This window comes from Phyllobates terribilis, unplaced genomic scaffold (genome assembly GCF_046119375.1).
Source record: "Phyllobates terribilis strain yellow unplaced genomic scaffold, ASM4611937v1 Scaffold_4__5_contigs__length_816908805, whole genome shotgun sequence".
NCBI lineage: Eukaryota > Metazoa > Chordata > Amphibia > Anura > Dendrobatidae > Phyllobates > Phyllobates terribilis.
In genome coordinates, this window is record NW_027362764.1 from 10,686,035 (window position 1) to 10,701,973 (window position 15,939).

Sequence of the window (15,939 nt, forward strand, 5' to 3'; positions counted from 1 at the left end):
AGGATAGAGAGCAGGATATAGAGAGACATGCAGGAGAGAGCAGGATATAGAGAGACATGCAGGAGAGAGAGAGCAGGATATAGACAGACATGCTGGATAGAGAGCAGGATATAGAGAGACATGCAGGAGAGAGAGAGCAGGATAAAGAGAGACATGCAGAAGAGAGAGCAAGATATAGAGAGACATGCAGGAGAGAGCAGGATATAGAGAGACTTGCAGGAGAGAGAGCAGGATATAGAGAGACATGCAGGAGAGGGAGCAGGATATAGAGAGACATACAGGAGAGAGAGCAGGATATAGAGAGATATGCAGGAGAGAGAGCAGGATATAGAGAGACATGCAGGAGAGAGCAGAATATAGAGAGACATGCAGGAGAGAGCAGGATAGAGAGAGACATGCAGGAGAGAGAGCAGGATATAGAGAGACATGCAGGAGAGAGAGCAGGATATAGAGAGACATGCAGGAGAGAGCAGAATATAGAGAGACATGCAGGAGAGAGCAGGATAGAGAGAGACATGCAGGAGTGAGAGCAGGATATAGAGAGACATGCAGGAGAGGGAGCAGGATATAGAGAGACATACAGGAGAGAGAGCAGGATATAGAGAGATATGCAGGAGAGAGAGCAGGATATAGAGAGACATGCAGGAGAGAGCAGGATATAGAGAGACATGCAGGAGAGAGAGCAGGATATAGAAAAACATGCAGGATAGAGAGCAGGATATAGAGAGACATGCAGAAGAGAGTAGGATATTGACAGACATGCTGGAGAGAAAGCAGGATATAGAGAGACATGCAGGAGAGAGCGCAGGATATAGAGAGACATGCAGGAGAGAGCGCAGGATATAGAGAGACATGCAGGAGAGAGCAGGATATAGAGAGACATGCAGGAGAGAGAGCAGGATATAGAGAGACATGCAGGAGAGAGCAGGATATAGAGAGACATGCAGGAGAAGGAGCAGGATATAGAGAGACATGCAGGAGAGAGAGAAGGATATAGAGAGACATGCAGGATAGAGAGCAGGATATAGAGAGACATGCAGGAGAGAGAGCAGGATATAGAGAGACATGCAGGAGAGAGCAGGATATAGAGAGACGCAGGAGAGAGAGCAGGATATAGAGAGACATGCAGGAGAGAGCAAGATATAGAGAGACATGCAGGAGAGAGCAGGATATAAAGAGACATGCAGGAGAGAGCAGGATATAGAGAGACATGCAGGAGAGAGCAGGATATAGAGAGACGCAGGAGAGAGAGCAGGATATAGAGAGACATGCAGGAGAGAGCAAGATATAGAGAGACATGCAGGAGAGAGCAGGATATAAAGAGACATGCAGGAGAGAGCAGGATATAGAGAGACATGCAGGAGAGAGCAGGATATAGAGAGACATGCAGGAGAGAGCAGGATGTAGAGAGACATGCAGGAGAGAGGAGGATATAGAGAGACATACAGGATAGAGAGCAGGATATAGAGAGACATGCGGGAGAGAGAGCAGGATATAGAGAGACATGCGGGAGAGAGAGCAGGATATAGAGAGACATGCAGGAGAGAGAGCAGGATATAGAGAGACATGCAGGAGAGAGAGCAGGATATAGAGAGACATGCAGGAGAGAGCGAACAGGATATAGAGAGACATGCAGGAGAGAGAGCAGGATATAGAGAGACATGCAGGAGAGAGGGCAGGATATAGAGAGACATGCAGGAGAGAGAGCAGGATATAGAGAGACATGCAGGAGAGAGAGCAGGATAAAGAGAGACATGCAGGAGAGAGAGCATGATATAGAGAGACATGCAGGAGAAAGAGCAGGATATAGAGAGACATGCAGGAGAGAGCAGGATATAGAGAGACATGCAGGAGAGAGAGCATGATATAGAGAGACATGCAGGAGAGAGAGCAGGATATAGAGTGACATGCAGGAGAGAGAGCAGGATATAGAGAGACATGCAGGAGAGAGAGCAGGATATAGAGAGACATGCAGGAGAGAGCAGGATATAGAGAGACATGCAGGAGAGAGAGCAGGATATAGAGAGACATGCAGTAGAGAGAGCAGGATAAAGAGGGACATGCAGGAGAGAGAGCATGATATAGAGAGACATGCAGGAGAGAGAGCAGGATATAGAGTGACATGCAGGAGAGAGAGCAGGATATAGAGAGACATGCAGGAGAGAGAGCAGGATATAGAGAGACATGCAGGAGAGAGCAGGATATAGAGAGACATGCAGGAGAGAGAGCAGGATATAGAGAGACATGCAGGAGAGAGCAGGATATAGAGAGACATGCAGGAGAGAGCAGGATATAGAGAGAAATGCATGAGAGAGCAGGATATAGAGAGACATGCAGGAGAGAGAGCAGGATATAGAGAGACATGCAGGAGAGAGCAGGATATAGAGAGACATGCAGGAGAGAGAGCAGGATATAGAGAGACATGCAGGAGAGAGCAGGATATAGAGAGACATGCAGGAGGGAGAGCAGGATATAGAGAGACATGCAGGAGAGAGAGCAGGATATAGAGAGACATGCAGGAGAGGGCAGGATATAGAGAGACATGCAGGAGAGAGCAGGATATAGAGAGACATGCAGGATAGAGAGCAGGATATAGAGAGACATGCAGGAGAGAGAGCGAGATATAGAGAGACATGCAGGATAGAGAGCAGGATATAGAGAGACATGCAGGAGAGAGCAGGATATAGAGAGACATGCAGGAGAGAGAGAGCAGGATATAGAGAGACATGCTGGATAGAGAGCAGGATATAGAGAGACATGCAGGAGAGAGAGAGCAGGATAAAGAGAGACATGCAGGAGAGAGAGCAAGATATAGAGAGACATGCAGGAGAGAGCAGGATATAGAGAGACTTGCAGGAGAGAGCAGGATATAGAGAGACATGTAGGAGAGAGCAGAATATAGAGAGACATGCAGGAGAGAGCAGGATAGAGAGAGACATGCAGGAGAGAGAGCAGGATATAGAGAGACATGCAGGAGAGAGAGCAGGATATAGAGAGACATGCAGGAGAGAGCAGAATATAGAGAGACATGCAGGAGAGAGCAGGATAGAGAGAGACATGCAGGAGTGAGAGCAGGATATAGAGAGACATGCAGGAGAGGGAGCAGGATATAGAGAGACATACAGGAGAGGGAGCAGGATATAGAGAGATATGCAGGAGAGAGAGCAGGATATAGAGAGACATGCAGGAGAGAGCAGGATATAGAGAGACATGCAGGGGAGGGAGCAGGATATAGAGAGACATGCAGGAGAGAGAGCAGGATATAGAGAGATATGCAGGAGAGAGAGCAGGATATAGAGAGACATGCAGGAGAGAGCAGGATATAGAGAGACATGCAGGAGAGAGAGCAGGATATAGAAAAACATGCAGGATAGAGAGCAGGATATAGAGAGACATGCAGAAGAGAGTAGGATATTGACAGACATGCTGGAGAGAAAGCAGGATATAGAGAGACATGCAGGAGAGAGCGCAGGATATAGAGAGACATGCAGGAGAGAGCAGGATATAGAGAGACATGCAGGAGAGAGAGCAGGATATAGAGAGACATGCAGGAGAGAAAGCAGGATATAGAGAGACATGCAGGAGGGAGCAGGATATAGAGAGACATGCAGGATAGAGAGCAGGATATAGAGAGACATGCAGGAGAGAGAGAGCAGGATATAGAGAGACATGCAGGAGAGAGCAGGATATAGAGAGACATGCAGCAGAGAGCAGAATATAGAGAGACATGCAGGAGAGAGCAGGATATAGAGAGACATGCAGGAGAGAGAACAAGATATAGAGAGACATGCAGGAGAGAGCAGGATATAAAGAGACATGCAGGAGAGAGCAGGATATAGAGAGACATGCAGGAGAGAGAGCAGGATATAGAGAGACATGCAGGAGGGTGCAGGATATACAGACACATGCAGGAGAGAGAGCAGGATATAGAGAGACATGCAGGAGAGAGAGCGATATATAGAGAGACATGCAGGAGGGAGCAGGATATAGAGAGACATGCAGGATAGAGAGCAGGATATAGAGAGACATGCAGGAGAGAGCAGGATATAGAGAGACATGCAGGAGAGAGAGAGCAGGATATAGAGAGACATGCTGGATAGAGAGCAGGATATAGAGAGACATGCAGGAGAGAGAGAGCAGGATATAGAGAGACATGCAGGAGAGAGCAGGATATAGAGAGACATGCAGGAGAGAGCAGGATATCGAGAGACATGCAGGAGAGAGAGCAGGATGAAGAGAGACATGCAGGAGAGAGAGCAATATATAGAAAGACATGCAGGAGAGAGAGCAGCATAAAGAGAGACATGCAGGAGAGAGAGCAAGATATAGAGAGACATGCAGGAGAGAGCAGGATATAGAGAGACTTGCAGGAGAGAGCAGGATATAGAGAGACATGCAGGAGAGAGAGCAGGATATAGAGAGACATGCAGGAGAGAGAGCAGGATAGAGAGAGACATGCAGGATAGAGAGCAGGATATAGAAAGACATGCAGGAGAGAGAGCAGGATATAGAGAGACATGCAGGAGAGAGCAGGATAGAGAGAGACATGCAGGAGTGAGAGCAGGATATAGAGAGACATGCAGGAGAGAGAGCAGGATATAGAGAGACATGCAGGAGAGAGAGCAGGATATAGAGAGACATGCAGGAGAGAGCAGAATATAGAGAGACATGCAGGAGAGAGCAGGATAGAGAAAGACATGCAGGAGTGAGAGCAGGATAGAGAGAGACATGCAGGAGAGAGAGCAGGATATAGAGAGACATGCAGTAGAGGGAGCAGGATATAGAGAGACATGCAGGAGAGAGAGCAGGATATAGAGAGACATGCAGGAGAGAGCAGGATATAGAAAGACATGCAGGAGAGAGAGCAGGATATAGAAAAACATGCAGGATAGAGAGCAGGATATAGAAAGACATGCAGGAGAGAGCAGGATATAGAGAGACATGCAGGAAAGAGCAGGATATAGAGAGACATGCAGGAGAGAGAGCAGGATATAGAGAGACATGCAGGATAGAGAGCAGGATATAGAAGACATGCAGGAGAGAGAGCAGGATATAGAGAGACATGCAGGAGAGAGAGCAGGATATAGAGAGACATGCAGGAGAGAGCAGGATATAGAGAGACATGCATGAGAGAGAGCAGGATATAGAGAGACATGCAGGAGAGAGAGCAGGATATAGAGAGACATGCAGGAGAGAGCAGGATATAGAGAGACATGCATGAGAGAGAGCAGGATATAGAGAGACATGCAGGAGAGAGCAGGATATAGAGAGACATGCATGAGAGAGAGCAGGATATAGAGAGACATGCAGAAGAGAGCAGGATATAGAGAGACATGCAGGAGAGAGCGCAGGATATAGAGAGACATGCAGGAGAGAGCAGGATATAGAGAGACATGCAGGAGAGAGCGCAGGATATAGAGAGACATGCAGGAGAGAGCAGGATATAGAGAGACATGCAGGAGAGAGAGCAGGATATAGAGAGACATGCAGGAGAGAGAGCAGGATATAGAGAGACATGCAGGAGGGAGCAGGATATAGAGAGACATGCAGGATAGAGAGCAGGATATAGAGAGACATGCAGGAGAGAGCAGGATATAGAGAGACATGCAGGAGAGAGCAGAATATAGAGAGACATGCAGGAGAGAGCAGGATAGAGAGAGACATGCAGGAGTGAGAGCAGGATATAGAGAGACATGCAGGAGAGGGAGCAGGATATAGAGAGACATGCAGGAGAGAGAGCAGGATATAGAGAGATATGCAGGAGAGAGAGCAGAATATAGAGAGACATGCAGGAGAGAGCAGGATATAGAGAGACATGCAAGAGAGGGAGCAGGATATAGAGAGACATGCGGGAGAGAGAGCAGGATATAGAGAGGTATGCAGGAGAGAGAGCAGGATATAGAGAGACATGCAGGAGAGAGCAGGATATAGAGAGACATGCAGGAGAGAGAGCAGGATATAGAAAAACATGCAGGATAGAGAGCAGGATATAGAGAGACATGCAGAAGAGAGCAGGATATTGACAGACATGCTGGAGAGAGAGCAGGATATAGAGAGACATGCAGGAGAGAGCGCAGGATATAGAGAGACATGCAGGAGAGAGCGCAGGATATAGAGAGACATGCAGGAGAGAGCAGGATATAGAGAGACATGCAGGAGAGAGAGCAGGATATAGAGAGACATGCAGGAGAGAAAGCAGGATATAGAGAGACATGCAGGAGGGAGCAGGATATAGAGAGACATGCAGGAGAGAGCAGGATATAGAGAGACATGCAGCAGAGAGCAGAATATAGAGAGACATGCAGGAGAGAGCAGGATATAGAGAGACATGCAGGAGAGAGAGCAGGATATAGAGAGACATGCAGGAGGGTGCAGGATATACAGACACATGCAGGAGAGAGAGCAGGATATAGAGAGACATGCAGGAGAGAGAGCGATATATAGAGAGACATGCAGGAGGGAGCAGGATATAGAGAGACATGCAGGATAGAGAGCAGGATATAGAGAGACATGCAGGAGAGAGCAGGATATAGAGAGACATGCAGGAGAGAGAGAGCAGGATATAGAGAGACATGCTGGATAGAGAGCAGGATATAGAGAGACATGCAGGAGAGAGAGAGCAGGATATAGAGAGACATGCAGGAGAGAGCAGGATATAGAGAGACATGCAGGAGAGAGCAGGATATCGAGAGACATGCAGGAGAGAGAGCAGGATGAAGAGAGACATGCAGGAGAGAGAGCAATATATAGAAAGACATGCAGGAGAGAGAGCAGCATAAAGAGAGACATGCAGGAGAGAGAGCAAGATATAGAGAGACATGCAGGAGAGAGCAGGATATAGAGAGACTTGCAGGAGAGAGCAGGATATAGAGAGACATGCAGGAGAGAGAGCAGGATATAGAGAGACATGCAGGAGAGAGAGCAGGATAGAGAGAGACATGCAGGATAGAGAGCAGGATATAGAAAGACATGCAGGAGAGAGAGCAGGATATAGAGAGACATGCAGGAGAGAGCAGGATAGAGAGAGACATGCAGGAGTGAGAGCAGGATATAGAGAGACATGCAGGAGAGAGAGCAGGATATAGAGAGACATGCAGGAGAGAGAGCAGGATATAGAGAGACATGCAGGAGAGAGCAGAATATAGAGAGACATGCAGGAGAGAGCAGGATAGAGAAAGACATGCAGGAGTGAGAGCAGGATAGAGAGAGACATGCAGGAGAGAGAGCAGGATATAGAGAGACATGCAGTAGAGGGAGCAGGATATAGAGAGACATGCAGGAGAGAGAGCAGGATATAGAGAGACATGCAGGAGAGAGCAGGATATAGAAAGACATGCAGGAGAGAGAGCAGGATATAGAAAAACATGCAGGATAGAGAGCAGGATATAGAAAGACATGCAGGAGAGAGCAGGATATAGAGAGACATGCAGGAAAGAGCAGGATATAGAGAGACATGCAGGAGAGAGAGCAGGATATAGAGAGACATGCAGGATAGAGAGCAGGATATAGAAGACATGCAGGAGAGAGAGCAGGATATAGAGAGACATGCAGGAGAGAGAGCAGGATATAGAGAGACATGCAGGAGAGAGCAGGATATAGAGAGACATGCATGAGAGAGAGCAGGATATAGAGAGACATGCAGGAGAGAGAGCAGGATATAGAGAGACATGCAGGAGAGAGCAGGATATAGAGAGACATGCATGAGAGAGAGCAGGATATAGAGAGACATGCAGGAGAGAGCAGGATATAGAGAGACATGCATGAGAGAGAGCAGGATATAGAGAGACATGCAGAAGAGAGCAGGATATAGAGAGACATGCAGGAGAGAGCGCAGGATATAGAGAGACATGCAGGAGAGAGCAGGATATAGAGAGACATGCAGGAGAGAGCGCAGGATATAGAGAGACATGCAGGAGAGAGCAGGATATAGAGAGACATGCAGGAGAGAGAGCAGGATATAGAGAGACATGCAGGAGAGAGAGCAGGATATAGAGAGACATGCAGGAGGGAGCAGGATATAGAGAGACATGCAGGATAGAGAGCAGGATATAGAGAGACATGCAGGAGAGAGCAGGATATAGAGAGACATGCAGGAGAGAGCAGAATATAGAGAGACATGCAGGAGAGAGCAGGATAGAGAGAGACATGCAGGAGTGAGAGCAGGATATAGAGAGACATGCAGGAGAGGGAGCAGGATATAGAGAGACATGCAGGAGAGAGAGCAGGATATAGAGAGATATGCAGGAGAGAGAGCAGAATATAGAGAGACATGCAGGAGAGAGCAGGATATAGAGAGACATGCAAGAGAGGGAGCAGGATATAGAGAGACATGCGGGAGAGAGAGCAGGATATAGAGAGGTATGCAGGAGAGAGAGCAGGATATAGAGAGACATGCAGGAGAGAGCAGGATATAGAGAGACATGCAGGAGAGAGAGCAGGATATAGAAAAACATGCAGGATAGAGAGCAGGATATAGAGAGACATGCAGAAGAGAGCAGGATATTGACAGACATGCTGGAGAGAGAGCAGGATATAGAGAGACATGCAGGAGAGAGCGCAGGATATAGAGAGACATGCAGGAGAGAGCGCAGGATATAGAGAGACATGCAGGAGAGAGCAGGATATAGAGAGACATGCAGGAGAGAGAGCAGGATATAGAGAGACATGCAGGAGAGAAAGCAGGATATAGAGAGACATGCAGGAGGGAGCAGGATATAGAGAGACATGCAGGATAGAGAGCAGGATATAGAGAGACATGCAGGAGAGAGAGCAGGATATAGAGAGACATGCAGGAGAGAGCAGGATATAGAGAGACATGCAGCAGAGAGCAGAATATAGAGAGACATGCAGGAGAGAGCAGGATATAGAGAGACATGCAGGAGAGAGAGCAGGATATAGAGAGACATGCAGGAGAGAGAGCAGGATATAAAGAGACATGCAGGAGAGAGCAGGATATAGAGAGACATGCAGGAGAGAGAGCAGGATATAGAGAGACATGCAGGAGGGAGCAGGATATACAGAGACATGCAGGAGAGAGAGCAGGATATAGAGAGACATGCAGGAGAGAGAGCGAGATATAGAGAGACATGCAGGAGGGAGCAGGATATAGAGAGACATGCAGGATAGAGAGCAGGATATAGAGAGACATGCAGGATAGAGAGCAGGATATAGAGAGACATGCAGAAGAGAGCAGGATATTGACAGACATGCTGGAGAGAGAGCAGGATATAGAGAGACATGCAGGATAGAGAGCAGGATATAGAGAGACATGCAGAAGAGAGCAGGATATTGACAGACATGCTGGAGAGAGAGCAGGATATAGAGAGACATGCAGGAGAGAGCGCAGGATATAGAGAGACATGCAGGAGAGAGCGCAGGATATAGAGAGACATGCAGGAGAGAGCAGGATATAGAGAGACATGCAGGAGAGAGAGCAGGATATAGAGAGACATGCAGGAGAGAAAGCAGGATATAGAGAGACATGCAGGAGGGAGCAGGATATAGAGAGACATGCAGGATAGAGAGCAGGATATAGAGAGACATGCAGGAGAGAGAGAGCAGGATATAGAGAGACATGCAGGAGAGAGCAGGATATAGAGAGACATGCAGCAGAGAGCAGAATATAGAGAGACATGCAGGAGAGAGCAGGATATAGAGAGACATGCAGGAGAGAGAGCAGGATATAGAGAGACATGCAGGAGAGAGAGCAGGATATAAAGAGACATGCAGGAGAGAGCAGGATATAGAGAGACATGCAGGAGAGAGAGCAGGATATAGAGAGACATGCAGGAGGGAGCAGGATATACAGAGACATGCAGGAGAGAGAGCAGGATATAGAGAGACATGCAGGAGAGAGAGCGAGATATAGAGAGACATGCAGGAGGGAGCAGGATATAGAGAGACATGCAGGATAGAGAGCAGGATATAGAGAGACATGCAGGAGAGAGCAGGATATAGAGAGACATGCAGGAGAGAGAGAGCAGGATATAGAGAGACATGCTGGATAGAGAGCAGGATATAGAGAGACATGCAGGAGAGAGAGAGCAGGATATAGAGAGACATGCAGGAGAGAGCAGGATATAGAGAGACATGCCGGAGAGAGCAGGATATCGAGAGACATGCAGGAGAGAGAGCAGGATTAAGAGAGACATGCAGGAGAGAGAGCAAGATATAGAAAGACATGCAGGAGAGAGAGCAGGATAAAGAGAGACATGCAGGAGAGAGAACAAGATATAGAGAGACATGCAGGAGAGAGCAGGATATAGAGAGACTTGCAGGAGAGAGCAGGATATAGAGAGACATGCAGGAGAGAGAGCAGGATATAGAGAGACATGCAGGAGAGAGAGCAGGATATAGAGAGACATGCAGGAGAGAGAGCAGGATAAAGAGAGACATGCAGGAGAGAGAGCAAGATATAGAGAGACATGCAGGAGAGAGCAGGATAGAGAGAGACATGCAGGAGTGAGAGCAGGATATAGAGAGACATGCAGGAGAGAGAGCAGGATATAGAGAGACATGCAGGAGAGAGAGCAGGATATAGAGAGACATGCAGGAGAGAGCAGAATATAGAGAGACATGCAGGAGAGAGCAGGATAGAGAAAGACATGCAGGAGTGAGAGCAGGATAGAGAGAGACATGCAGGAGAGAGAGCAGGATATAGAGAGACATGCAGGAGAGGGAGCAGGATATAGAGAGACATGCAGGAGAGAGAGCAGGATATAGAGAGATATGCAGGAGAGAGAGCAGGATATAGAGAGACATGCAGGAGAGAGCAGGATATAGAGAGACATGCAGGAGAGAGAGCAGGATATAGAAAAACATGCAGGATAGAGAGCAGGATATAGAAAGACATGCAGGAGAGAGCAGGATATAGAGAGACATGCAGGAAAGAGCAGGATATAGAGAGACATGCAGGAGAGAGAGCAGGATATAGAGAGACATGCAGGATAGAGAGCAGGATATAGAGAGACATGCAGGAGAGAGCAGGATATAGAGAGACATGCATGAGAGAGAGCAGGATATAGAGAGACATGCAGGAGAGAGAGCAGGATATAGAGAGACATGCAGGAGAGAGCAGGATATAGAGAGACATGCATGAGAGAGAGCAGGATATAGAGAGACATGCAGGAGAGAGCAGGATATAGAGAGACATGCAGGAGAGAGAGCAGGATATAGAGAGACATGCAGGAGAGAGCAGGATATAGAGAGACATGCATGAGAGAGAGCAGGATATAGAGAGACATGCAGAAGAGAGCAGGATATAGAGAGACATGCAGGAGAGAGCGCAGGATATAGAGAGACATGCAGGAGAGAGCAGGATATAGAGAGACATGCAGGAGAGAGCGCAGGATATAGAGAGACATGCAGGAGAGAGCAGGATATAGAGAGACATGCAGGAGAGAGAGCAGGATATAGAAAAACATGCAGGATAGAGAGCAGGATATAGAAAGACATGCAGGAGAGAGAGCAGGATATAGAGAGACATGCAGGAGAGAGAGCAGGATATAGAGAGACATGCAGGAGAGAGCAGGATATAGAGAGACATGCATGAGAGAGAGCAGGATATAGAGAGACATGCAGGAGAGAGAGCAGGATATAGAGAGACATGCAGGAGAGAGAGCAGGATATAGAAAAACATGCAGGATAGAGAGCAGGATATAGAAAGACATGCAGGAGAGAGAGCAGGATATAGAGAGACATGCAGGAGAGAGAGCAGGATATAGAGAGACATGCAGGAGAGAGCAGGATATAGAGAGACATGCATGAGAGAGAGCAGGATATAGAGAGACATGCAGGAGAGAGAGCAGGATATAGAGAGACATGCAGGAGAGAGCAGGATATAGAGAGACATGCATGAGAGAGAGCAGGATATAGAGAGACATGCAGGAGAGAGCAGGATATAGAGAGACATGCAGGAGAGAGAGCAGGATATAGAGAGACATGCAGGAGAGAGCAGGATATAGAGAGACATGCATGAGAGAGAGCAGGATATAGAAAGACATGCAGAAGAGAGCAGGATATAGAGAGACATGCAGGAGAGAGCGCAGGATATAGAGAGACATGCAGGAGAGAGCAGGATATAGAGAGACATGCAGGAGAGAGCGCAGGATATAGAGAGACATGCAGGAGAGAGCAGGATATAGAGAGACATGCAGGAGAGAGCAGGATATAGAAAGACATGCAGGAGAGAGCGCAGGATATAGAGAGACATGCAGGAGAGAGCAGGATATAGAGAGACATGCAGGAGAGAGAGCAGGATATAGAGAGACATGCAGGAGAGAGAGCAGGATATAGAGAGACATGCAGGATAGAGAGCAGGATATAGAGAGACATGCAGGATAGAGAGCAGGATATAGAGAAACATGCAGGAGAGAGCAGGATATAGAGAGACATGCAGGAGAGAGCGCAGGATATAAAGAGACATGCAGGAGAGAGCAGGATATAGAGAGACATGCAGGAGAGAGCAGGATATAGAGAGATATGCAGGAGAGAGCGCAGGATATAGAGAGACATGCAGGAGAGAGCAGGATATAGAGAGACATGCAGGAGAGAGAGCAGGATATAGAGTGACATGCAGGAGGGAGCAGGATATAGAGAGACATGCAGGAGAGAGAGAGCAGGATATAGAGAGACATGCAGGAGAGAGAGCAGGATATAAATAGACATGCAGGAGAGAGCAGGATATAGAGAGACATGCAGGATAGAGAGCAGGATATAGAGAGACATGCAGGAGAGAGCAGGATATAGAGAGACATGCAGGAGAGAGAGCAGGATATAGAGAGACATGCAGGAGAGAGGGCAGGATATAGAGAGACATGCAGGATACAGAGAGACATGCAGTAGAGAGAGCAGGATAAAGAGAGACATGCAGGAGAGAGAGCATGATATAGAGAGACATGCAGGAGAGAGAGCAGGATATAGAGTGACATGCAGGAGAGAGAGCAGGATATAGAGAGACATGCAGGAGAGAGAGAGCAGGATATAGAGAGACATGCAGGAGAGAGCTGGATATAGAAAGACATGCAGGAGAGAGCAGGATATAGAGAGACATGCAGGAGAGAGAGAGCAAGATATAGAGAGACATGCAGAAGAGAGAGCAGGATATAGAGAAACATGTAGAAGAGAGAGCAGGATATAGAGAGACATGCAGGAGGGAGAGCAGGATATAGAGAAACATGCAGGAGAGAGCAGGATATAGAGAGACATGCAGGAGAGAGAGCAGGATATAGAGAGACATGCAGGAGAGGGCAGGATATAGAGAGACATGCAGGAGAGAGCAGGATATAGAGAGACATGCAGGATAGAGAGCAGGATATAGAGAGACATGCAGGAGAGAGAGCGAGATATAGAGAGACATGCAGGATAGAGAGCAGGATATAGAGAGACATGCAGGAGAGAGCAGGATATAGAGAGACATGCAGGATGGAGAGCAGGATATAGAGAGACATGCAGGGGAGAGAGCAGGATATAGAGAGACATGCAGGAGAGAGCAGGATATAGAGAGACATGCAGGAGAGAGAGAGCAGGATATAGAGAGACATGCTGGATAGAGAGCAGGATATAGAGAGACATGCAGGAGAGAGAGAGCAGGATAAAGAGAGACATGCAGGAGAGAGAGCAAGATATAGAGAGACATGCAGGAGAGAGCAGGATATAGAGAGACTTGCAGGAGAGAGCAGGATATAGAGAGACATGCAGGAGAGAGCAGAATATAGAGAGACATGCAGGAGAGAGCAGGATAGAGAGAGACATGCAGGAGTGAGAGCAGGATATAGAGAGACATGCAGGAGAGAGAGCAGGATATAGAGAGACATGCAGGACAGAGAGCAGGATATAGAGAGACATGCAGGAGAGAGCAGAATATAGAGAGACATGCAGGAGAGAGCAGGATAGAGAGAGACATGCAGGAGTGAGAGCAGGTTATAGAGAGACATGCAGGAGAGGGAGCAGGATATAGAGAGACATGCAGGAGAGAGAGCAGGATATAGAGAGATATGCAGGAGAGAGAGCAGGATATAGAGAGATATGCAGGAGAGAGAGCAGGATATAGAGAGACATGCAGGAGAGAGCAGGATATAGAGAGACATGCAGGAGAGAGAGCAGGATATAGAGAGACATGCAGGAGAGTGCGCAGGATATAGAGAGACATGCAGGAGAGAGCGCAGGATATAGAGAGACATGCAGGAGAGAGCAGGATATAGAGAGACATGCATGAGAGAGCAGGATATAGAGAGACATGCAGGAGAGAGAGCAGGATATAGAGAGACATGCAGGAGAGAGCGCAGGATATAGAGAGACATGCAGGAGAGAGCGCAGGATATAGAGAGACATGCAGGAGAGAGCAGGATATAGAGAGACATGCAGGAGAGAGAGCAGGATATAGAGAGACATGCAGGAGAGAGAGCAGGATATAGAGAGACATGCAGGAGGTAGAAGGATATAGAGAGACATGCAGGATAGAGAGCAGGATATAGAGAGACATGCAGGAGAGAGAGAGAGCAGGATATAGAGAGACATGCAGGAGAGAGCAGGATATAGAGAGACATGCAGGAGAGAGCAGGATATAGAGAGACATGCAGAAGAGAGCAGGATATAGAGAGACATGCAGGAGAGAGAGCAGGATATAGAGAGACATGCAGGAGAGAGCAGGATATAGAGAGACATGCAGGAGAAGGAGCAGGATATAAAGAGAGACATGCAGGAGAGAGAACAAGATATAGAGAGACATGCAGGAGAGAGCAGGATATAGAGAGACTTGCAGGAGAGAGCAGGATATAGAGAGACATGCAGGAGAGAGAGCAGGATATAGAGAGACATGCAGGAGAGAGAGCAGGATATAGAGAGACATGCAGGAGAGAGAGCAGGATAAAGAGAGACATGCAGGAGAGAGAGCAAGATATAGAGAGACATGCAGGAGAGAGCAGGATAGAGAGAGACATGCAGGAGTGAGAGCAGGATATAGAGAGACATGCAGGAGAGAGAGCAGGATATAGAGAGACATGCAGGAGAGAGAGCAGGATATAGAGAGACATGCAGGAGAGAGCAGAATATAGAGAGACATGCAGGAGAGAGCAGGATAGAGAAAGACATGCAGGAGTGAGAGCAGGATAGAGAGAGACATGCAGGAGAGAGAGCAGGATATAGAGAGACATGCAGGAGAGGGAGCAGGATATAGAGAGACATGCAGGAGAGAGAGCAGGATATAGAGAGATATGCAGGAGAGAGAGCAGGATATAGAGAGACATGCAGGAGAGAGCAGGATATAGAGAGACATGCAGGAGAGAGAGCAGGATATAGAAAAACATGCAGGATAGAGAGCAGGATATAGAAAGACATGCAGGAGAGAGCAGGATATAGAGAGACATGCAGGAAAGAGCAGGATATAGAGAGACATGCAGGAGAGAGAGCAGGATATAGAGAGACATGCAGGATAGAGAGCAGGATATAGAGAGACATGCAGGAGAGAGCAGGATATAGAGAGACATGCATGAGAGAGAGCAGGATATAGAGAGACATGCAGGAGAGAGAGCAGGATATAGAGAGACATGCAGGAGAGAGCAGGATATAGAGAGACATGCATGAGAGAGAGCAGGATATAGAGAGACATGCAGGAGAGAGCAGGATATAGAGAGACATGCAGGAGAGAGAGCAGGATATAGAGAGACATGCAGGAGAGAGCAGGATATAGAGAGACATGCATGAGAGAGAGCAGGATATAGAGAGACATGCAGAAGAGAGCAGGATATAGAGAGACATGCAGGAGAGAGCGCAGGATATAGAGAGACATGCAGGAGAGAGCAGGATATAGAGAGACATGCAGGAGAGAGCGCAGGATATAGAGAGACATGCAGGAGAGAACAGGATATAGAGAGACATGCAGGAGAGAGAGCAGGATATAGAAAAACATGCAGGATAGAGAGCAGGATATAGAAAGACATG